The sequence below is a fragment of the Megascapheus bottae genome, chromosome 28 (genome assembly GCF_031878675.1).
Source record: "Megascapheus bottae isolate mThoBot1 chromosome 28, mThoBot2.hap1, whole genome shotgun sequence".
In the NCBI taxonomy this organism is placed as follows: Eukaryota; Metazoa; Chordata; class Mammalia; order Rodentia; family Geomyidae; genus Megascapheus; species Megascapheus bottae.
In genome coordinates, this window is record NC_143536.1 from 7,327,080 (window position 1) to 7,350,609 (window position 23,530).

Here is a 23,530-nt window from a genome sequence, read left to right on the forward strand (position 1 = left end):
TTGATGAGCAGTGTTTATGGGTTCCTACAGATCAATTCATAAATATTATAAATGGAAACAATTGCTAGATAATGCCCTGTGACTAATGGCTCTGGTTGTAGTGGATTTTACCACTTTGTTGAGTACCTAATTGGCCTCGGCCCGAGTGCTCTTGTGACCTCCACAGACAAATGGTGACTCATGGCTTGGCAGCCTCAAGGTCAAAGAGCCTGCGTTTATAGCTTCTCTACTAGGTGACAGAAACCCTGGATTTTGGAACTAACTAGTGACCTAATAATTTTTTTTTTGATAGTGAAGATCTGTTCCCACAGACTTAGGAAATACCACGGATTCTGACTTGCTGATCTTCCTGTGGGTTCAGAAGCTCATTCATTCATTCAGTCATCCATCCATCCATTCACTCATTTATTCATTCATCCATCCTTCCACCCATTCACTCATTCATTCCCTCATCCATCCTCTCATTCATTTATCCATCAAAATTTTATGGGGATTTTCTGTGTGTGAAATACTGTGATAGACATTTGGACTGTAGTGATTTCCTGGTCAGGCTAGGCTAGATTGTGTACAGGAATACTTATATGTTACTTTGATATCCCAGATCTTTAGCACAATAATTTTCTTCTTTCTCATTCAGGCTGTATGTCCAGATAGCATCCACAGAGGGCGCTCTCCATACAGTCACTTAGGTGATCCAGGTGATGGAACAGTGTCTATCATTGCCTTAGGGACGTTGGTAACTGGAGAGTTACTGTGATCAGAAGTGATGCATATGAGCCTATGATGCAGAATTAGTCACATGACCCCAATTAACAGCTGTCCTTGGAGAGCTTGGATTACAGTCTGCGTTGTAGGAGAAGTCAGGGATCAAATGAATTACTGCGTAAATAATGACTTAATAAGTGGGATTATGGCTACAAAGAGAATTCAGGAGACTGTAAAACAGGAGATCCAAGGCCTTCTAGGTGGTCTCAGATGGTTTCCCTGGGGAGGAGTTTTATCTGAAAGAGAACTGAGGGATGATTGGAACTGATCGGATACGGAGAGGGAATGAAGGAGCCAGCTATCTCACCAAGACAGCTCATATCATCTTGGACTGTCAGAGAACTTGTGGTGTGTCTTGAGAAATGTGCAGAAATTGCATCATCAACACCATCATCATTTCGTCGTCAGCAGCAGCAGCAGTAGTAAAAGCCTACAGAGATGAACATGAGTTTTGCTGGGTTGTTTCTGCCGGGATTGTTTGCAACAGGTTTAGAAGCACATTGCCCAGGAAACACCTGGGCAGGACTTGAACTTGTGTGTATTCTTAAAGCTCATGCTCTTAACCTCTAGGAACTACTTTTGAGACCATCACTCAGTGACTGACTGCCTTAGATCAGGGGCCACTTGTGGCCGGGCCATTTGTGGTCACTCGTTTTAGACCTCTGTCTTGCTAGTGAGCCACTGGGTTCCCTTGACCTTGGTGCATCTTTAGAATGAGAGCCTTTGGTGGATCAGAGTTTTTCTGAAACACTTGAGTGTGGTGCAGAATATTGTTTTGAAAATGCAATTGATATATAAAGCAGATAGGGGTGATTAATAGCCTGGAAGCACTGCTCAGCCCCTTTAGCAGTGCTTAGGGGCATTTTGGTGGGGGCCAGCCTGGTGTATGGTAAATGCTCAGTAAACTACTGTGTTAGGGAGAGGTGTGCTGGAAGTCACCAGCTATGCCTGCTGGTGGCTATTTGATGATAAGGATGGATGTCTTTCTTAATGCTTCCTACTTGATGGTCTCATCTTTACTCCTCAAACTTGGCCTTATCAAGTAAAAGGAACTTCGTAGATAAGATAAAGTTGTTGATCCTGAGCTCCTGAGCTGGGAAAATGATATTGGATTAATCGGACCGGTCAAAGTAATCTCAGAGGTCCTGGGGTAAGTCCAAGAGAGAGGGAACAGGGAAGGAAAGGAAGGGGAAGGAAAAGGAGGGGGGAGAGGGAGGAGAGAGGAGAGAAAGAGAAAGAGAGGAGGGAGAAAGGATATTTGAAGATACTTCCTGTTGGTTTTAATGATAGAAAAAGGGTCCAGTGGACCAGGAATGTGAGCAGGCAAGAAAACAAATTCTTCCTAACACCTCCAGAAAGAACCCAGTTCTGTGGATACCGTGGTTTGAGTTCTGTATGGCAGACTCACTTTGGACTCCTGATGTCCAGAACTGTGTATGTGGTACTGAAGAATCGAACCCAGGGCTTTGTGCAAGCTAGGCAAGCATTCTACCACTAGACCAAACTCCCAACTTGGAATATAATTTTTCAAAGATTTTTGTGTGTGTGCCAGAGCTGGGGCTTGAACTCAAGGCCTGGACACTGTCCCTGAGCTTCTTTTTGCTCAAGGCTGGCACCCTACCACTTGAGCCATAGCACCATTTCCAGCCTTTTCTGTTTATGTGGTACAGAGGAATCAAACTCAGAGCTTTATGCATGGTAGGCAAGCAGTCTACCACTAAGCCACACTCCCAGCCCTCTCTCCTCTGCCCTAAATTTACCTCATGTCATTCTTTTTTCTTTCTTTCTTTTTTTTTTTTGGTTAGTTGAAGGACTTGAACTCTGGGTCTGTGTGCTGTCTCTGAGCTCTTCAGCTCTACCTCTTGAGCCACAGCCCCACTTCTGATTTTCTGGTGGTTAATTGGAGACAAGAATCTCAAGAACTTGAGTGCCCGAGGCTGGCTTGAATTGAGATCCTCAGATCTCAGCCTCCAAAGTAGCTACTGATAGTATTTTTTCTTTTTGGTTAGTCCTGGGGCTTGGGCTCAGGGCCTGAGCACTGTCTCTGGGCTTTCCTCAAGGCTAGCACTCTACCTATTGAGTCATGAGTCATTGCACCATTTCTGACTTTTCTAAGTACGTAGTACTGAGGAATTGAACCCAGGTCTTCATGCATGCTAGGCAAGCACTCTACCACTCCTGGCCCCCTGATAGGTTTTTTTTTTTATGAGCCTCTGAAGAAATTCCCCAAGAACAGTTTCTACTTTTTTTGGGATCAAGGAAGCCTCTAGCCATTTTCCATCAAAACAATTTTGTGTGTGTGTATGTAATATGTATGTATACATACATATATAGGCTATACAAACATGTATACATATGTACAGGTGCATGTTTTATTTACATATATATAGATATATAAATCTATATTTATATATACATCTATATGTATCTTTTTCCTGTTTTTTTTTGGTTGTGAGACTTGAACTCAGGGTCTGGGTGAGCTCTTTTCTGCTCAAGGCCAGTGCTCTATCATTTTGAGCCACAGCGCCACTTCTGGTTTTATGGGTATTAACCAGTGATAAGAATCTCATGGACTTTCCTGCCTGGGCTAACTTTGAACCACCATCTTCAGATCTCAACTTCCTGAATAGCTGGGATTACAGGTGTGAGCCACCAGAACCTGGGTCTTGACCAATTGGATATTATGGGTCTGGTCCACATGGCTTTTTTCTTCCTTTATATATATTTTTGTTCCCTTCTCCTTTCCCTTTCCTCTCCTCCTCCTCCTCTCTCCCTCCCTTCCTGTGAAAGAAAACTGCAAGCTGTACATAGTGCTCTTGTTATGTAACAATACTTTAGAAAACATGCCAATGCATTAGAAACTTTCCATTACTTGCCAATAAGTATCTATCAGAGCATCATTTTTCATGACTGTACTTTCTGCTTGCTAGATGATGATTTAAACCACACACTTCATCTGCACGTGGACATTTTGGTGGCTTGTGGTCGTTGGCTATCCTGTTAGAAGTGCTTTGGTGAGCATCCTTGAAGCTAATTCATCACCAGGATTCAGGTTTACAAGATGAATGGGTGCTCCATGCTGTGCAATACTCAAGTAGCAACACTAAGCAATGTGACTTCATTACCCACAGCCAGGAGACTCCGGGCTTGAGTGTCACTGTTTGCCATCGCACCTACCACAGCGGCCTCCTGCTGTGGTCTTATCTCAAGCCGACCTGGCTGCAAGGGTCAGATCACTGACTGCCACCATTATTCTGCCAGGTCTTTGCTGCTAGGCTGGAGAGCAGGTGGAATGAAATTCTTCTCAATAGGCAGGAGCCCAGATACAATTCTCGGCCTTGGATAATGATCCTAGAGAGAGATGGGGTCCAAGGGAATGGTTTATTTACAGCTCAGTACTTCTCTCAGCCCCGGGTATATTTCACAGTTGCCTTTTATATTCTGGGAACACACCTAGACTCTCGGCACTGCCTGCGCCACGAGCAGGAGGCCAGGTGCACTGTACTTGATTTCTCTTGGCTTGAAAGGTTCATCGATGAGGCTGATTTTTATTTTATTATTTATTTTTACATTGGTAGCCTTGGGTTTGCTGCTGGGAGGAAAGTGAAAAGCCCATGAGAAGTAAACTGGGAAATGCCCTAGTCCTACTCAGGAAAAGAAGGTCATGTCTAGCAGCAAGTGTTTAGCTCAGATTTCAGAAGGATGGAGAGATGCTAAAAACATTCTACAGCGTATACTGAATGCTGGTGAGCCACGCATGGCTCACACCTGGCGAACACACTGGTGAACACACGTGTGAAGAAGCCACAAGGGGAAGACAACAGGCAGGCCCTCTTGTTCACTATGTAGGCCGAAGGATGAAAGTAGAACTGGGCAGAGTTGGGACAGGAGGGCATATACAAATGGAGGGCATTCTGAAACCCAGGGGTCATGTAAGATGGTTCCAGTGGAGAATCTGGAGGAGAGAGGTTTTGTTAAAGCTTCCAGGGGTGATTCAAAACCTCAGCTGCTCTGCTGAATTGTCTAAGAGCTTCTAGATTCCGAGCTGGTTGGTCTGAGCTGGATTGACCATCACTGAGCCGAATGAGTGCTGAGTGACTTCACCGGATGCCAGGTGCTGTGAGAATTCCCGGAATCCAGAAGTGGCCCACTCATCTGGGGAGTTCCCATCCGAAATCACACTTAGGTCAGAGGCAGAGGGGACTGCTCGCTGTCCTGAAGCTTTCCCTACCCTGTGCTTCTTAGTAGCCTCGTTCACTTGACTCCACAGTGAACTTCTAGAGAGAGATCTACTGGTCCATCCATCCACACTGCAGATGGAGACACTGAGGCACGGGGAGGTCCTTTGTCACCCCCCAGAGGTGAGGGCTACACAGTGATTTCATGACCCCAACCTCAGTTTCTTCTTAGGATCACTTGTGAGATCAGCAGGGACTTTTTCTTCTCCCTTCAGTTCCCATTTTATAGACAGGGGTGAGGTTTGGCAATGACTTCCCCGAAGCCGTGGTTTCTGTCAGGCTTTGTACAGGGTGGATGGAAAATGTCTCCCAGGAGAGATTTTGAGATTCATCGCCTTTGACGTGCTTCAAGTCAGCCAGCAGAACTCAGAGCCTGGCCTTGAGTTCTTTCTCAGGAGGCTCATATCACCTCTGGGTTAGAAAGGCCAAGATGACCCCAATGTTCACTTAGAATGTGGGCCTAGGGTGGTCAGGATTAGCTCTGTCCGAGGACCTACGTCCAGGTGCTGCTGGACTCCAGAACAACATCCTGCCCTCTGGAGCCCACGACACGTGTACATGTCGTCTGAGGGGACCAGTCCCCCAGGACTGGTGGACAGGTTGATATTCTTGGGATGTGAGAGGAAAGAAATGAGGGTTCTGAGTAGCCTTGGCTTCTTTCCTCAAAGAAGCTGGATTTAATCTGAAAGTTTTTTTTTTTTAAAGCTGATTAAAGCTTTAGGTGAGAGATCATCTGGGTGCTTCAAGGTGGGGGGGGGAGAGGGTGGGGTAAGGAAGGAGGGGCCAGGAGGGAGGGGATCTGGAGTGCTGGGACTATAGGTGGCTGCCGCTGTGCTGGGCAAATGCTGGAAACGTTTTGAATGCCGACATGATGCTCCACAGATGTGGAAAACCCCACATCCCACTTCACGGGACAGGGTGCTGTCAAAACACAAGGCTCCTGGACAGCAGTGGACAGAAATCACTACAAGTGTAGGCTTTACATAAATGTGTTTAGAGTTGGTCCCATCCCTGAGCCATCTCACTATGTCTGTGCAAATATTCCCAAATCTGGAACAAACGAACAACATCTGAAACACTTCTGGTCTCCAGCATTTTGAGTAAGGGATGCGCCATTCCTATCAATTACCTCCTCCTCCTAAGAAACCTTTACCGGGAGGGAAACCGAGGCCTAAGCAGAGAAGTTAGTCTGCCCAGGGACAGATGATCACCTTGTTTGGTTGTCACCCAGGGTATGAAGCCTGCTGGATCTGCATGGGAGTCTGTGACAGGTGACACCCATGTCCCAGCCTGCCCCAGGTGCACAGTGGCTCCAGGGTGGTGGCAGAGTTGTTTTCTGGTGTCCTCTCTGCTGTCTGGCTGTTGGGCATCTGTTCTGCGCACACACCCCTGCTCCTTTCTTTCTTTTTTTTTTAACCTGACTGCTGTTTTCACAAGTTTCCATTTTTAGTCCTTTGGACTGGAACACAGTGTTCCATGCACTGTGAACCTCAATGTCAGTTTGATTATAGGAGAGGCATGTGCGGCCCCGCTCTCTCCTTGCCTGGTCTAATCATAGCTCTCTGGATTCACCCCCAACTCCCTTCCCTCCAAGGCTTTCACAGTGCTTCCGAGCCAATGTCCCAGTTAATGCTCCCAGCGCCCTGGGGATGCTGCTGGCTGGTGGCTGTTACAGGAAAAGGCTTCTAGAAGGATTCAGTTTTGTTCAACTAGGAGGGTTTAGTATTATGTCTGGTTTAGGAGTGAAAGAAACGGAGATGCAGGAGTGTACCCTGTGCAGAAGGCACCTGGCATTTAACACAAGCCTACCATGTGCATCTACTCTTACAAACCCTGGCAGGACTACCCAAGCAGTGGACTCTCTCTCCTTCTCCCTCTTCCACCCTCCTTCCATCTCCCTCCTCCTCCCTCTCACTGAAAGAGAAAAAGACTCAGAGACATTAAGTGACTGGCTCAAGGTCATGTAGCTTACAAGTGATTGAGTAGCAATTGGACCCCAGATTTATTCCAAGGCCTTTAGTTTTCCTATTGTGTCACTAAATAAGATTTTCTAGAAACAGAAGCACAGTCAGATCTTAATTTTCTTGGCTCCCAAGCCAAGCCAGCCCCTAATCTCTGTCTTTTAGATTTTACCTGAGAAAATTATAGACTGGAAGGTTTATGTCAATCCTTTGTTATGAACACCTCTCAATTAGCTTCTAAAAACACTAGAGAAAAAGAAAGAAAAAAAAGACTTGTCCTGGGCGCCGGTGGCTCATGCCTGTAATCCTAGCTATTTAAGAGGTGGAGATCTGGGGCTGGGAGTGTGGCCTAGTGGTAGAGTGCTTGTCTAGCATGCACAAAGCCCTGGGTTTGATTTCTTTCGACCACATACGCAGAAAACTCAGATGTGGTGCTGTTGTTCAAGTGGCAGAGCACCAGCCTTAAGAAAGACCAAGGAATTCAAGCCCCAGGATTGGGGAAAAAAAAAAGCTAACCCTGTTGGAAAAGTCTGAGAGACTTATCTCCAATAAATTACTTAGAAAAGGCCAAAAGTGGTGCTGTGACTCAAGTGGTACAGCGCTAGCCTTGAGCACAAAAACGTTCAGGGGAAGTGTCCATGCCCTGAGTTCAAGCCCCAGGACCACCTAAAATACCAAAAGAAAAAAAATTCTGTATTTGACTTTGGTACCTGTTATATTGTGTATACATTTATTCATTTATTTGGAATAGGGAAGGGCAGGGGCAAGACAAGATGATTGGGAGCGGGTATGGGGAGGAAAGTAGGAGAAAAACATGGGAAAGGGCATCAATGTTCAAGAAGTAATGTACCCACTACCTGAAGGATGTAACTTTAACCCCTCTATACATCACTCCGACAATAAAATAAAATTAAAAAAAGGAAAGAAAACTAAACAACAATAGTACTGATAACAACAAAAGCCCAATAAAAGTGAGGAAGCTAAAAAAAATACTGATTTCTGATGAAGTTCCAGCCTTAGCCTTGTGAGAAAAACTCTTTTCTAATGAAGTGAGTTGCTTAAAAGTTTCTGCTTTGGCATAAAAGTGAAAGAGGAACTGCTTTGGGATAAGGAAGGATTTTTGAAATGTAATGTTTTTGTCTAATCTGGTTGTTTGAACTGGGAATTAAGACACACCTTGGAAGACACACCGTAGATTGCTTAAAAAAGCAGAAGGTGTAGGTGTATGTTGAGAGAGCTTGTGTACTGGTTCATCTTTTTTCTTTTATTGTTGGGATAATGTATAGAAAGGTTACAGTCACAATCGTCAGGTAATAGATGCATTACTTCTCACACATTGATACCCCTTCTCATGTGTTTTTGTCCCCATTTCCTTCACTCACTCCTTCCCAATTGTCATGTTTTTCCCTCTTCCCTTTCCTTTTCAAAGAAACAAATATATATATATATATATATATATATATATACCATATACCAAGTAACAAAGTCAGATACAGTAACAATATGAGATTAACCATAAGGGCAAAAAAAGAGAAGAGAAATGACATAGTACCTTAATCCGGTACTCTACACAATCAGTGGAATTTCTCTAGTAACATACTATAGAAATGATCCCTGAAAGGATAGTCTTTGGTTCATCTTATTTCAAAGTCTTTTAATGGGTCTATTTATGTGAACATATCTGACCCTATTCAAACTGACCAATCAGGAGCAGATTATGAACCTGAGCTCAGCCAATCCCAGCAGAGGGGGCGGGCCTGCTGTGTTAGGAATAAATAGGGAACAGCCGGCCTGCATAGCAGGTCCTTGCCTGCTAAAGTTTTGCCTGCTGTAGAAGTAAAATTTGCCTTGCTGAGATCATTCTGTTTTCATGACTATCATGGTGACTCCAGTGGTTCTTGGAAAGGATGTTTATAACAGCCTGATGGGTAGCTCTTGGGAGTGTGAATCATGTCTCAGGGTGCATCTCACCTCCAGGCAGGGGAGCTCAGCTGGGGAACACACACACACACACACACACACACACACTCACTCCTGGGGACTTCTGAGTTTCTGGATGAGGAGGTGCAGCTCTGGTAACTCAAGGACAATGTTCTGACGCCCCTCCCTGGACAGATTCAGCAGCAGAACACAGGTAAGCAACAGCAGTGTGTAGAAGTGCTAAGAAGACCCGGCCACCTGGGGGAGAAGGAGATTCAGGAGGAACATGAGGGAGCAGTACGGGGGTGAGAAGAAATGGAAACCAGAGAAGATCTGGGCAGAGTTAGGCCATCTAAATCTTTTTCAGAACCATGAAGCAGAAACGCCAGCAGGGTACAGTCCCCAGCCTTCTCTATCCATCAGCCGTTCTGCCACTGTCAATATCCATCATCACGCTGCTTCTTACTGACCCTCTCAGCGACGTGCTGAGACTTCACTGAGCAGAAACAAGCCAGGGCTGATTCAGCAAAGGGCACAGGCTGCAGGGAAGCCAGAAGAAGCTCAGCATCCCCGCTAGATGGATGAGATAGGCAAGAGGCCAGTGGTTCCCGGGAGCCCACTGTCCTGTGGCTGGAGGCTGAGAAGTCCTTGTGGGGGTCACTTGGCCTGTAACTGCACCCTGCCTCTCCACTTCTCATCACCAATGGCATCTATGTCTGTCAAGAGCAGATACCACCCTCATATGCCTTCTGCAAGTCATCTGGTATCAAAGCTTCCACCAGGGTACTAGAGAGAGGGACGGAGGAAGAGAAGGTGGGAGGGAGGAAGGGAAGGAGAGAATGGGAGTGGAGAAGATGCAGTATGTCTAGTCTATGGTTCATCTTCAAGGTCAAATCCCTTTGAAATCCCTTTGCTCATTATTTTGAGGGCAATGAGATGGATCAGGACAGAGATGACCAAATGACTGCCCTTGGTGTGTGCCAGGCTCTGTGTGCCAAATGCGTCACCAACACCACCTTGTATCACACCCAATGGTCATTAAAGATGGTATTTTAGGATCCCTTTGGTTACAAAGAATAGAAACCCAAGCCAAGACACTTCATGGTGAAAAGGCTCAATAACTCATAAAAGTGCAAGCCCAGAGAAACGAGGCACAACTGGATCCAAGAGTTCAAATCGTGCCATTTATATCATGTATTTTTTTCACCTTCTTATTCTGCTTTCTTCTGAGTTGGTGTCACTCTCCGGCAACATCTCTGTTTGCCCTCCTTCACTGATGGCTGGTGTCCACAGGGGTGCTCTGCTAAAGCAGAGGCTAGAAGAGCTTCTCTTTCCCAGTGGCCTGTACTGGGAACTGAACCAATCACTGACGACAGGCAGGCATGGAATGCTCTGATTGGTCAAACCCCAATCATGGTTTGCTTTTGGGGATACATTTAACACCTTCTGAAACCCATGGTCTGGGAATGGAGAATGGTGGAAAAATATACCGATTTTTAGCAGATCCTGTGAAGGAAGACTAAAACATAAGGGATCAGTTAGGGACCTGTGCAGTAGTATTCTTCATTTACAGAAAAATAAAAACAAGGATTCACATCAAGATAATAATTTTCTCAAGGCCACAGATCAAGTAAGTGACAGGGTGGGATTGGAAATGATCCAGTGGGGTTGCAAGGCCTGAGCTCTGGTTATTACCCCGGGGCACTGCTTTGATGAGAGAACATATTCTGGAATGATGGGGTGTTTCTTGGATCACTAAGCAGTGATCTCTTTCTTGGAAAGAAGCCAATAGTGGAGTGGGAAGCTGAAGGCATGGGGTCTACTTCTGGACTTCCAGGTGTTGGCTGAGGGCTCTTGGAGCTTAGTGTCTTCATTTATATGTAGACATCATCCTCTGGCTGTCTGTTCATCTACTTTATAGGTAGCTAACTGGATGTAAAAATCTCTTTACCTCTTGTGTTCTTTCTCCATTGACCACGGTATTTCTCCTGTGTGTGTGTGTGTGTGTGTGTGTGTGTGTGTGTGTGTGTGTGTGTGTGTGTGTGTGTGTGTTTAATGCACTATGAGTCTATTTTCTTGAAGGCATGCCTTGATTGTAGTCATTCATTCTTTATTTCACTGAAGATTTTTGACTATTTACAAGGTGGTACACACTGTACTGTCTGTCGTTGGCTATGTCTGCTGCCTGGCCATTACTAGATACTGGGTGGATTTTCTTGAATGTGAACAGTCTCATCCTCTTAACCCAATGGGAATGCAGTGAATGAGTCTCCCCTTCGGTGTAAGGCCACTTTCAGCCAGGCCCGCTTAGGGTTGTAGCTCAGCTTTCAACTGAGAAAAATCTCATATGCAGGAAATTTGTTAAAGCTGTTAGGAATGAGAGAGACAAAGTCACCCGCGACAGACCACACTTAGGTGGGAAAGGCTTGCAGTGGGACTTGGTAGCTTGCCTGGCTTTGGAACAGAATTGATGGGATGCCTGGTGGCAGAGAAAGGGCCATGCTCCTTACTCCCTCTGCCCATCCTCAGCTAGGATCTAAAACTCTTCAGAAAGCTGAACTGACTCCAACGAGTGTAGGTCTGGGCTTGATCTCATCAGCCTCCTGGGGGCAGCAGGAAGGTCGTGTGAGTAACAGAGCATGTGCTCTAAAGTCCTGGCTCTACCAATTCTGCCCCAAGTGCTTCAGTCTTTCTGGGCTTCAGTTTCTCCATCTGCAACATTTATTTATTTAAAGAATCAACACGGGGGGCTGGGAGTTTGGCCTAGTGGTAGAGTGCTTGCCTAGCATGCATGAAGACCCGGGTTTGATTCCTCGGTACCCCACATACATAGCAAAAAGCCGGAAGTTGTGCTGAGGCTCAAGTGGTAGAGTTCTAGCCTTGGGAAAGTCCAAGGACAGTGCTCAGGCCCTGAGCCCAAGCCCAGGACTGGCAAAAAAAAAAAAAAGAATCAGCATGGATGTGTTCAGTGTTTATTAGGTACAAGACACCATGCTCAACTCCCCCCCCCTCTCTCTCTCCAGAACTGGGGCTTGAAATCAGGTCCTGAGTACTGTCCTTGGGCTTTATCAAGGCTAGTTAGCTCAGCCACTTGAGTGATGCCACAGCACCAGTTCCAGCTTTTCTATGTATGTGGTACTGAGGAACTGAACCCAAGTCTTCATGCATGCTAGGCAAGCCCTCTACTACTAGGCCAAACTCCCTGCCTCATCTCTTTGCTTCTATCATCTCCATGGACTGTGTGCAGTCATCAACCTCATGTGTGGTGTGAGACTGAGGCCCAGTAAAAGGTCAAATCGCCATCCAAAGCCATGCGCCTAAGCTCCTAATCACTAAGTTTCATTGCCTGAGCCAAAGCTAGAAAATGTAGTGGGTTGGTGGTAGAATTACGCTTTACCTGGTTTTGGTGTCGGTGCTTTTCCTTTAATTAGGTATTAAAAATTCCAATATATCGACGTTGTAAAGGAGACTGATGATTTGCCTGCTTAACATCCATACCTTTTTTCCCTGCTAGGTGTAAAGCCTCTGTGTTCTTCGGATGAACCACCATTCCTTGGCACTCTGAAGGAGTAAACCTCCCGCCATCCCAGCCAGATAAAGGGGGAGGGAATGTAACTCGGGTCTGGCCAATCAGAGCACTCCATCCTTCCTGCCCCAGAGGTGTGTGTGTTGGGGGGTGGGGATTGTTGGGAAATAAAGGTCATATCCAAGCAGGGCCAGTTCATGGGACATGCTAAGGAAGGAGGGAATGCTTTTGCACCAGTAGATTCTGAGTCAGTAGAGTGTAAACTCTGGGTTGCTGGTGTTACCACGTGGGGGAAAGCCTATCCAAGAATGGAGAGAGGTATAGGCTAAGGACCGCAGACCTGAGAGGTGGAAAGGGATGGAATCTTGGTAGAGTGGATTGAATATCCAGATCCATCTACACCAGAAATTGGGTTTGGGGCTGGCATTTTTTTCCCTCTTGTGTAAGTCAATAAATGCTTTCTTAATTCAGTCAATTCAAGCTGGATTTTTCTGGGCCTTTTAATGAAACAAGAGGAAAGTACTCTTGGCAGAAGGGAGATACTGAGGTGAAGAGACATGACAGATGAAGCAGGAACTCCTGTCTGGTGTCACACCCTAGAGAATCTGGTGATGGATGGCAGGGCCGCTGCTGTCAGTTGGGGACTTTTGTACCATTCATTTGTCTGCCCTTTCCTTCCCAGCACCTCCCCACAAATTGAAAATCACTTGTGATAGCTAATGTGCCAGTTTTAACAGCCCGTCTTCTGCTAAGCCAAGAGGCAGACAATGGTCAGTCAGTTAAATGGCTGGGTTTTGGGCAGTCAATGAATTTTTTTAGGTTCTAGTCCCCGATTTAACATGAGATGTCTGTATGAATTATTCATACATTCACTCAACTGATGGGCCAGATGCAGGTCTAGCCAACAGAGATAATGTTATAAATAAATTGCACAGTGTTTCTTCCCTTTTGGGGATTTAAACTAAACAAATAATAAAAGATGGGCCTGGAAGACACCATTCACGGTAACCCAGTGACCTTGAGGACTTTTTTTAAACCATTCTTTTTTGAGCAGGTTTTTAAGTGAGGGACCAGGGGATGACTGAGGAAATGTTACCACAAGCTGGAGGAGAGGTCATGTGCTCTGTAACTGTGGAAGTTTATCACCATGATTATCTATGGTTGTGTGAAAAACAGGAGATACACAACGCGAAACAATGGATTTAGCTGAGAGGATTTCCGTGAAAAGCACTTGTTGCTCATAGCTTTCCAGGGCAAGATCAAAGACCCAAACATGTGAGTTTAAAAGAAAAGCTTACATTTTAAGGAAAAATCTAGAAGAAACACAAAGGAACTAGGGTTGGCTGGGTTTATAGAGGCTAAAGATGAAATCTGGGACTGGGTTAGGAGAGCCTTTGTTGGGGCCTCAGAAAGATCAAGGCACCCCTTGAACAGGCTAAAGAATCCTCTGGAATCTTAAGATACATTCTCTTAAACAATAGAGAAAAAAATGAGGCGCAAGGTATGGAAAGATTTATCTCAGTGATAATTGTGCCGTGATTTTATTCAATGGAGTGAACCCCAATGAGATTAAGAGGAAACTGGCAGAGTTTTAGAGCTAATTATTCTAATGGAAACACCCGCCTCTTTAGATTAAACAGGACGGGGATAATATAAAGATTCAGCAAAGGATTGATTCCCTGAAGTAATATAAGGAAGAGACAGCTAAGGAAAGCTATGAGCCTCATTCATGATCCTCCCAACTCAACCTCCTGAGGATTGGATGCTTGGATTACAGGTGTATATCGCCATAATATCTGGACCTCTGTTGTGTGTGTGTGTGTGTGTGTGTGTGTGTGTGTGTGTGTGTGTGTGTGTGTGTGTGTTGCTACAAAGCTTGAACTTGGGGCTTGTGCTACTGTTTGGCTTTTTCACTCAAGTCTGGCGCTCTACAGCTTGAGCTATGCCTCCATTTCAGATTTTTTTTGCTGGTTAGTTGAAGGCAAGAGATTTGTCAGCCCAGGTTGGCTTTCAGTCATGAACTTGGCAGTTGTCAACCCTTGAGCAGCTAGAATTACAGGAATGGGCCACCGGTGTCAGGTTCTATCTATACCTTTATACTTGATTTTTCCCTCCCACTTTTTGGTTTGTTTATTGAGGTGGCATCTTGATGATCTTTGTAGCCCAGGCTGGTTTCCCAGGTGCTGGGATTCCTAGCCTGTGTCAGCACACTTAACTCACTTCCTTACTTTTAACATATGTATCGTAATATGTCTCTCTCATGGTTGCAGATAGAACGTGTCAGGGGAAGATATTTTATCTTCTGAACTCCCAAGTCTTTGGACCAAGTAAAACTGTACTCCAGGAGTTCTATTTGCAAAAGAATTACACTTTTTTTTTTTGGTTGTGGGGTTTGAACTCAGGGCTTCAGAGGCTGTCCTGAACTATGTGCTCAAGGCTAACGCTCTACCACTTGAGCCACAGCATCACTTCTGGTTTTTGAGTGGTTAACTGCAGATCACAGTCTCCTGGGGACTTTTCTGCCCTGACTGTCTTTGAACCCTGATCCTCAGATCTCAGCCTCCTGAATAGCTAGGATTATAGGCCTGAGACACTGGCACGGGCAAGCATTACACTTTTACAAGTTATTCTTGTGGGGGAGAGGGTGGAGTCAAAGTTTGATTTAGAATCTTGAATTTTATTGAGGCAGCAGAAGGCTGGAGCTGAGCTGAGTGTTGTTCTGGGATCAAGAGAAACGGGATGAAGATTTGTTGCCTGCCACCAAGCGCGAAATGTATTGCTCCCAAGGGACCATGTGGCGCGATACCATTTAGAGAAGAAGAGATGTCCAGAGAGCCCTCACTATTTTACCCCTCCATGTCCAAGGCTTTCCAGCCCAGCTTTCTGTTCCCGGACATAAGGTGCAAAGAAGTCTTTGTGGGATAGATGACCCCAGCCAGGCGCCAATGCCTGTGACTGAACCACAGATCCTGAGCTCAGGTTTCTGGGCTAAGCTCAGTCAGCCCACACATGGAATTAGGAATGGAATCAAGGGTTGCCATATCAAGCCATGGTTCGGTGGTAGTTTTGCTAGGTGGCAGCTTAGATCATGTTATTAAACATGACGGAGCTACGGCATCTCTTGAGAGAGGCCCCGTGATTGACTCCAAGCCTTGCGTTGGAGCCCTTGACACGCATTCTGCAGGATTCAGTATCGGAATTTTCTATTCTGGCCTTCTGGCATTCTCAGTGGGACTCATGACACATTAAGGGCTTGCTGACCTCAAACCCTGAAGCCTGCAGAAAATGAAAAGCCAATGTCTGCCCGTGTCCAGAGCCGGAAGCACTCGTGGCTGATGTGTGGGAGGAGTTAATGATGTGTTACCCAGGCTCCAGGAGTTAATGACTCATATTCCTACTTCCCAGGAAGGACCACCCACCATGTCCACAGACCCCAATCAGAGCTCGGGCCCACTCATTCTTGCCCACCCACTCTCCTGCCCTGAGAATATACTTTTCACTTTGCTCACCATCAATACATCTACTCTTCCTAGTGGGTCTAATTTTCTCCCTTTTAAGACCAAGGACTTTGCTGAATCCAAGGACTTTAGGACCCAGGGTTATGGCTTACATGTATGTGGTCCTGAGATGATTTGTTCCCAGGCAATGTTGAGAGGGAGAGACAGTCTCTTCCTGTCACAAGGAAATCCAGCCAAGTTTGTCATCACTCACTGCCATTTGGCCCTCAGGCCCAGTGAGACTGTAACATTGAGACCCATGATGTGATACAGGATGATGAGGGGGGAGTCATGCTTATCTGAAGTGGGGACTAAGTACCCTCCCAGCTGCAGACCTCTGATGGATAGAGGAGAGTGAAGGACTGTCAGTGCAGAGTCCTGTTATGGAAGCGATGGCAGAAGGAAGTGGAGGCAGGTTTACCCATTCAGGTACAGAGGGCCCAGGAAAAGGGAGTGGGTATCAGAGTGGAGAGAAAGGAGGCCCAAGGAAATGGTCCTGCAAATGCAACACCAGCACCTCATAATGAGGGTTGCCTTGGTTACTCAAGTGGAAAAAAAAAAAAAGAATCAGGTAGGAAACAATGTCAGCTTTGCTGAGAACATCTGCAGAGTGAAGCCAGAAGCTGTCAGCAGGGGAAGATCCCATCCTCTCCGGGATTCGGTGTTTGAACATGTGATTGAACATGCTCTTTCCTCTGGAGCAAAGGCCCTGTGTAGCCCAGCCCTTCTGTGCTTCTCAGAAAAAGCTGGGAGGGAGGGTGAGCGTCACAGCCACTGGGAAGCAGCAGAGAGGGACTGTGATTTGAGAACTATCCCCCCAAATTTGTAGCTGTGGAATACTTTAATGAAATAACTTTTTTTGGGGGGGGAGGTTATGTTTTATGTACCAATACTGGAGCTTGAACTCAGGGCCTTGAGCTCTTGCTTGGCTTTTTTGTTTTTGTTGCTGTTCAAGGGTAACACTCTACCACGTGAACTTTGCCTCCAGTTCCAGATCGTTGCTCACTAATTGGAAACAAGAGTCTTGTAGTTTTGTCCTCTGCGCAGGCTGCCTTCAAACTGAGATCCTCAAGTCTCAATTGCCTGAGTAGCTGGGATTACAGGAAAAAAATGTTTAAAGGGAATAACTACTTTGGATAACATGTCTGCCATACCTAGCATGCAAAAGAATCATGGTATTTTCTCTGCTGGTATTTTCTAGAGAACTGCCTGTCAGACTTGATGGGCAGATGAAAAATCTGGGGTTCTGAGTAAAGTCTGAACTCCGATTAGCAGGTGTGGAGTGGAGTCAGTCTCTGCCTTTCTAGACAGCTCCTGAATGACACAATTGCCAGTCCTCCAGTAACACTCTGAGCAGTCCTAGAGGACTGTCTCCTAAATTTTTTCTTTTACATTTTGGCTGTGACTGCCAGTAAGATATGTATTGTATATTGCAATCCAGCATTATACACTTATGTATAATTGAGACAAAAGTTTTATGGGGCAATACTTAACTATATGACACACTTGAATACTTTATCTTCTGCTTTTTTTTCGTACAGAATAAAAGCAGTGTGAACCACAAACCTACTAGATGATTGAATTTTTGTTTCACCTGGTCCCCAATTCATGCTTGAGAAACAGAATCCTAGAGAAAATTTCCCCCGCAATGAAGACCTAGAGACACAAAGGCTCACAGATGTATTGTAATACCACCACCAACAACAACAAAAAGAAAAAAACTGGGAAAACCAAACCAATAACCTGAAATACCTGTCTAAAGGAAAGGCATATCAATAGGTCTGTAATCTGTGTGCACAGATCAGCAAATATCTCAAAAAAACATTGTGGAGTGGGGCTGGGAGTTTGGCCTAGTGAAAAGTGCTTGTCTAGCATGCATGAAGACCCGGGTTCAATTCCTTGGTACCACATACATAGAGAAAAGCCAGAAGTGCTGAGGCTCGAGTGGTAGAGCTCTAGCCTTGAGAAAATCCAAGGACAGTGCTCAGGCCCTGAGCTCAAGCCCAGGACTGGCAAAAAAAAAAAAAAAAAACCCAAAAAAAAACACTGTGAAGTAACCAAAAATACAACCTGCTGAAGGATTTGTGTTACATTCTAGGAAGGAGTGAAAGGAATCCATACATAGGTAGTAAGCTCTTAAGGAATGATCAGGTCCAAGTTTAGGAGAATATTTGCCTATTGGGAGAGAGAATGAAACAGATAACAGATGAATGTGGGGCGTGGATTTGATCCTTTGTGTTTGTAAACTTCATTTCCCAAGGTGGGTGAGGAGTTCCTGGGCTTTGCTATCTTAACTCCCAACCTTTCAAACAGGCCCTAAGAATTACATTAGGAAAACAATGAGGGGGAAAGAAGCAAAAGGAAGTGCTCAGGTTGAAATGTCTGGCACTTCCCTAAGAGATGGCTGCAAACTCAGTAGATTAACACAAGGGACATGCCATCTTCCCCAACCCTGGAGGCCAGGAGTATGAGCTCAGGACAGACTGCAGGACTTGCTTTCTCTGCGAAGGAGGTTCATGCTTTTCTCTAGGTTTCTGGCCCATGCTTGTGGGGGCCCCTGAGATGTGGCTGTACAAGTTCCATACACATCTTCAGTCACATTCTCATTTTCACTCACAGGACGGCTGCCACTGCATTCAAATCCACTTGACTCCCGTGTGAGCTCATCTGGACATCCTTAATTAACATTTTAAGTGACCTCCATTTCCAGATATGTTCACAGTCACCAGTTTTGGCTGTCAGGTCTTAAACATGCCTTAGTTCTTAAAATGCTTTTTTTAAAGAGACCAACTTCCTCCCATCCTTCCCAAGCAACCCTGTCCCTCAACAGGATGGCCTGTGGCTCACTGAGAGGCTCCTTAACCTTAGGTGAGAAATCCTTTGTCACAGAACGTCCCCAGTCTGGAAGGAGGTTTGCTCATCCCCCCACCCCCCGCCCGTCCATTAGATGGGACCCCCTTCACGTGCAGTTTCACCAAAAAGGTTTCCACTTACCTTCTGGGTAGGGGCTCAAGATCAAATCTAGAACTCCCAGTTAAACACGAATTTTAGGCAAACCATGATTAACTTTTTTTAGTACATTTCATATATCGCATGGGATATACATATATATATATATATGTGTATGTATAGCATTGCTTCTGTTGGTAATCTTGTTGTTTCTTTATCCCTGATAAGACCATCTACCTATGGGCATATTTGCCCCTGATTTAGGAGCACTGGTTGGAACCAGCGTTTCAAGTTCACAGTCACCAGGTGCATGTTTTGTGCCAGGACAGAGTCTGCCTACAATCCATTGCACTAATAATCTTTCAAGAAACCTGAAGAATAGGTGCTGTATCACCCATACCGTGTAAGCAGAGGGGAAAGTGGGGGAGTGGAGGAAGCCCTGCTTGCTCAAGAAGACTCATGGCAGATGTTTCCCGGGGGAGGTGGGCCTCTGTGGTCTAAAGCCTGGTAAGGCTGGTTGCTGCCATTCTCTGTGTGTTTCCTCTGAATCAGACATGGTTCCATTCTAGCTCTCACACATGCAGCTAGGGTAGAGACACCAGCCTGTCGTAGAGTCGAGCGTCTCCTAACCACACCTGGGACAATACTAGGCCCTCAAGAATGTCTGTTGAATTTTGGAAACACGAATGAATGCAGAGCACAGTGTAACCCTGCTTTCCCAACACAGGGCTAGATCCTACCCTGAGCACTGCTGGAGCTGGACCCCAGATAACAGATCAGCCTTGTCTTCCAAGGAGGAAGACTTCATCCATCTGAGGGATGGGGGGTGAGAATCTACTCTTTGCAAAGCTGTAGGCTGGCTTCATTAACCAGTATTTATAAAGTGGATGCCAAACCATAAATGAAAAGCAAAGCTCTCTGTGCCTGTGTGCTCGTGGTAGGATAATTCACCCCTTATCCAGGCCTCTCAGATAGGTTTTGTGAAACCAAACAACAACAACAACCATGACAAGAAGTAGCACCTAGCTTTGAGATCAGTAAGCCTCTTGTAAAGATTATCTGCTTCCTGATTAACATAAAGACAAGCCCTGTGTCTCCTCCTCTGGCTGGCTCTATTTTCCTGTTCTGGTGAGCTGCCTTATTTTGGGGACACCTGCTTGAGATAGACACTTCCTCTCTGTTGTGGGCATCATTCCTGGCAGAGATTTCAACCCAAAGCCTCCTCATGCAGGCCTAGGAAACAGACCAGAAAGGTCACAGGATCAGTTGCATAATCAAATGCTAATTTGCTTGTGATTCGCATCACTAATCTTGGTCTATGTAGTTAGATCTATTACCTGATCTCCAAAAGCACTGCTGCTTGTGTTTATATAATCATAGGAGTGGTAAAGGTCTTCGGCTACACCTGATACTCATTGCCCAGGGCTATCTTAGAGTCAGGAGGAAGGGACATTTGTTACGACCTACTAATGGGCTTATAAATTTTGCTTAATTCACTGGTTCTCAAGTTTGGTTCACTTTCAGATCAACCAGGGACTTCAGCCCTCGTGCCCAGGGCTTACTTACATGGGTGGGGAGACCTAGCATCTTGGAGCTTTACAATCTCCTCCGTGGTTAGATGTGCTTCTTTGGCTTCTCCATCTCTTTAATTTCTGTAGCATGCCCAATAGACATTTTTGTCTCTTCATCCTGCGAACACTCCCCCAGTGTCTAGAACAATGCCAGGCACAGGATGGTCAGGGGTCAGCGCATCTGCACAGGATGGATGGGCACATGAGGGGATGCCTCTGGACCCGGAACAAACACAAGCTGCGGACAGTTGTCTGGCACCCTGTTCTCAGAATCTTAACATGATCAGAGGTGGAAGAAGGAGGCGTGGAAGGTTACCAGACCTTCTGGCTGTCATTAAATCAAGCCCTGCAGAGGCACTCGTGGTGGTTCACAGCTCTCCTTTGAGGGAGGGAGGGGCTGGGGGGGGGAGTTTTGGATGATGACTAAGATATGGATTTGATCCAGTAACACATTTGCAGGGAATTTAGAGCTGGCTAGGACAAAGTTCCCATTCTGAAAATTGTACAGCCAGGGAGAGAGACTCACAAGAACTCAGTTCAGGGAAGAAAGACTGGAAAATGGGTATTTGAGATAGACTCACAAAAATTAAGTTCAAGGAAGAAAGAATGGAAGTTTCACTGGGTGTGGTGGCTCACATCCTAGCAACTCAGGATGCTGAGATCTGAGGATCACGGTTCAAAGCACTGAAGTCTGTGAGACTCTTATCTCCAATTAACTACCAGAAAACAGGAAGTGGTGCTGTGACTTAAGGGGTAGGGCAGTAGTGTTGAGCTGAAGAGCTCAGGGACAATGCCCAGGCCCAGAGTTCAAGTGTCATGACTGACAAAAAGAAAGAAAGAAAGAAAGAAAGAAAGAAAGAAAGAAAGAAAGAAAGAAAGAAAGAAAGAAAGAAAGAAAGAAAGAAAGAAAGAGAAGAATGGAAACCATAGATTTTTGGAGAGTTGTTAATGGGTATGGGTGTGTGGAACAATGAGTGTGACCCAGCAGCCAGGGATTTGAAAGAATCTCTGGGAGAAGAGATTCCTGGATGGGGCAGGGGCAGGGGGTGAAGAGGAGGATGTTAGCAGCACTTACGTTGGTTGGGGAGTCAGATGTTTTTAGGATCTAAGCAGGGTTGAAGCTGTGACTGCCTTAGTTAGGACGTGTTAGGGTCATGGTTGGAGAGTGGCTTATGATGTGGCCTGCAAATCCAGTTCCCCACTCCTCTTTGTATTTCTACCCTGTCATTCTATAAATGAATTTGAAGCTTGGTTCTCAAGGGATGGAAGTATTTCCCAGGGACTCCTCCTGCCATCTCCTCTCCAATCCCACTGGCCAGCATTGCACTGTCCAAAGAGCACTTAAGCAAAGCCCCCCGGGTCGGGGAAGCTGAGCCTTCTATGATTATTTCGGCCTGTCAGAATTCACCCCTACATGCAGGGCTGAGGAGGGCACTTGGCTCACTCCATACTCAGGAGATGAAGCCTCAGTCCTGTGGTGGAGACTTAATTCAGGCAGTCAGCTTTACCCACCAATGGGGACCTGTGGCCTCTGTGCTTTGTCCATCGCTCTGGCTTCTCCTCACATCTCAGCTGCCTGCCCCGAAGCCTGCAATCTCAGCCTGAACTGCCAAGACTGCAATTTTACAAAGACACTAACTAGTTTCCCCAATTGTTTAAGGCCCATTCCTTTGCAGATCTTCCAATGCAAAGACATCTTTATTTAGGATGTGTGGTCCTGTCTGTACCAAGATATGCTGTCTATGTAAGTCGCATCTGCATTCAAAAAGCTTAGCAGGAGTAAACACAGGTCAGATAAATACAGGTCACTTGGGATATATATGTATATATATATATATATATATATATATATATATATATATATATATATAATATGGTTACCTGTAGTTTAGGATTCTTCATATTGTATCCTATAGTAAAGACACATTAAGTGAAAGGAAACATGCTTAGAGTGGTTTCTATTGTTTCATTTCTTACTTCCCTAGTGTGGACAATAGGAAATTATAGCAGTTATATTCAATTTCTGTTGGACCATGCCAATTGCTAGACTGCAAGTCTGAGGAGGGCAGACATCTTGGCCTCTTTCTTCCCACCTGTGCCTTTATGTACTGCCATACCATGCACATAGCAGGTGCTCAGTAAAGCTTTTCTTGAATCAGACTAGTGGGTAATGCAAATGTTGCTTTTTTGGGGGTGCTTTGCTATTTTGTCTTGTATATTTTTAACAACTTTCCCTCTCTTTCCTCTTCCTCTCTCCCTCTGCCCCCTTTCTTCGTGTTTCTCTCTCTCTCTCTCCTCCCCCTCTGAAAGTGTCTCAGATAATGGCTTAATTTATGTTTAACAAGCCAGTTACTACAGGTCAATTAAATGCCCCTTTATGATTTAGAATCTGTTTATTCAGATGAATAGCCATTAAAGGGCCTTTTATCATACCTTTTTTTCATCTGAAAATATTGCTAAAAATATATTGAAATATACTGGGTGCACTGTTTTGCACCCAATGATACTTAAACACTTTAAAGTTCAAATAATTTCTTTTTCTTCAAATCCTTGATTATTTGCAAACGAATTTTGTTATGGAGGATTAAACACAAAAATCCTTGGAGAGGCAAAAAAGCTTGCAAATACGTGAGTAGACAGATAAAGCTGACCGAACAGGGTGTTCATATTTAAGTGCTATTGCATATTTTAAATAACAGTTGTGTTGAGGTAGAATTCACATGCTATAAAAATTTTCCCTTTAAAGTTTGCATTTATCTGGCGGGAGGTGGAGGGAGTGGCTCCTGTCCCTAATCCTAGCTGAGATCTGAGGGTTGCTGTTTGAAACCAGCCTGGGCGGGAACGTTTGTGGACTTCTATCACCAATTAACTAACCAGCAAAAAGCTGCAAGTAGAGCTGTAGTTCAAGTGGCAGGGTGATAGTCTTGAGTAGAAAAAGCTCAACGACAGCGCTCAGGCCCCTGAGTTCAAGCTCCAGGACTGGCACATGTGCGTACACACACACACACACACACACACACACACACACACACACACACCAAGTGTTCACCTACGTGGTTTTAGTATGTTCACAGACCTGTGCAGTGATCATTGTGATCTAGTT

The 23,530-nt window shown here is 45.3% G+C and overlaps 1 long non-coding RNA gene and 1 pseudogene across 1 annotated transcript in view; one reads left to right on the forward strand and one right to left on the reverse strand.

Moving 5' to 3' along the window:
* LOC150045075 (uncharacterized) overlaps window positions 1–23,530 on the forward strand; it is a 56,974-nt gene that overhangs the window by 9,737 nt on the left and 23,707 nt on the right. The window contains exon 2 of the long non-coding RNA XR_016532935.1: window positions 12,399–12,544. This is a non-coding gene — a long non-coding RNA (uncharacterized LOC150045075). The remainder of the gene's footprint in view (window positions 1–12,398; window positions 12,545–23,530) is intronic.
* LOC150045076 (small nucleolar RNA U3) lies at window positions 8,518–8,594 on the reverse strand (annotated as a pseudogene).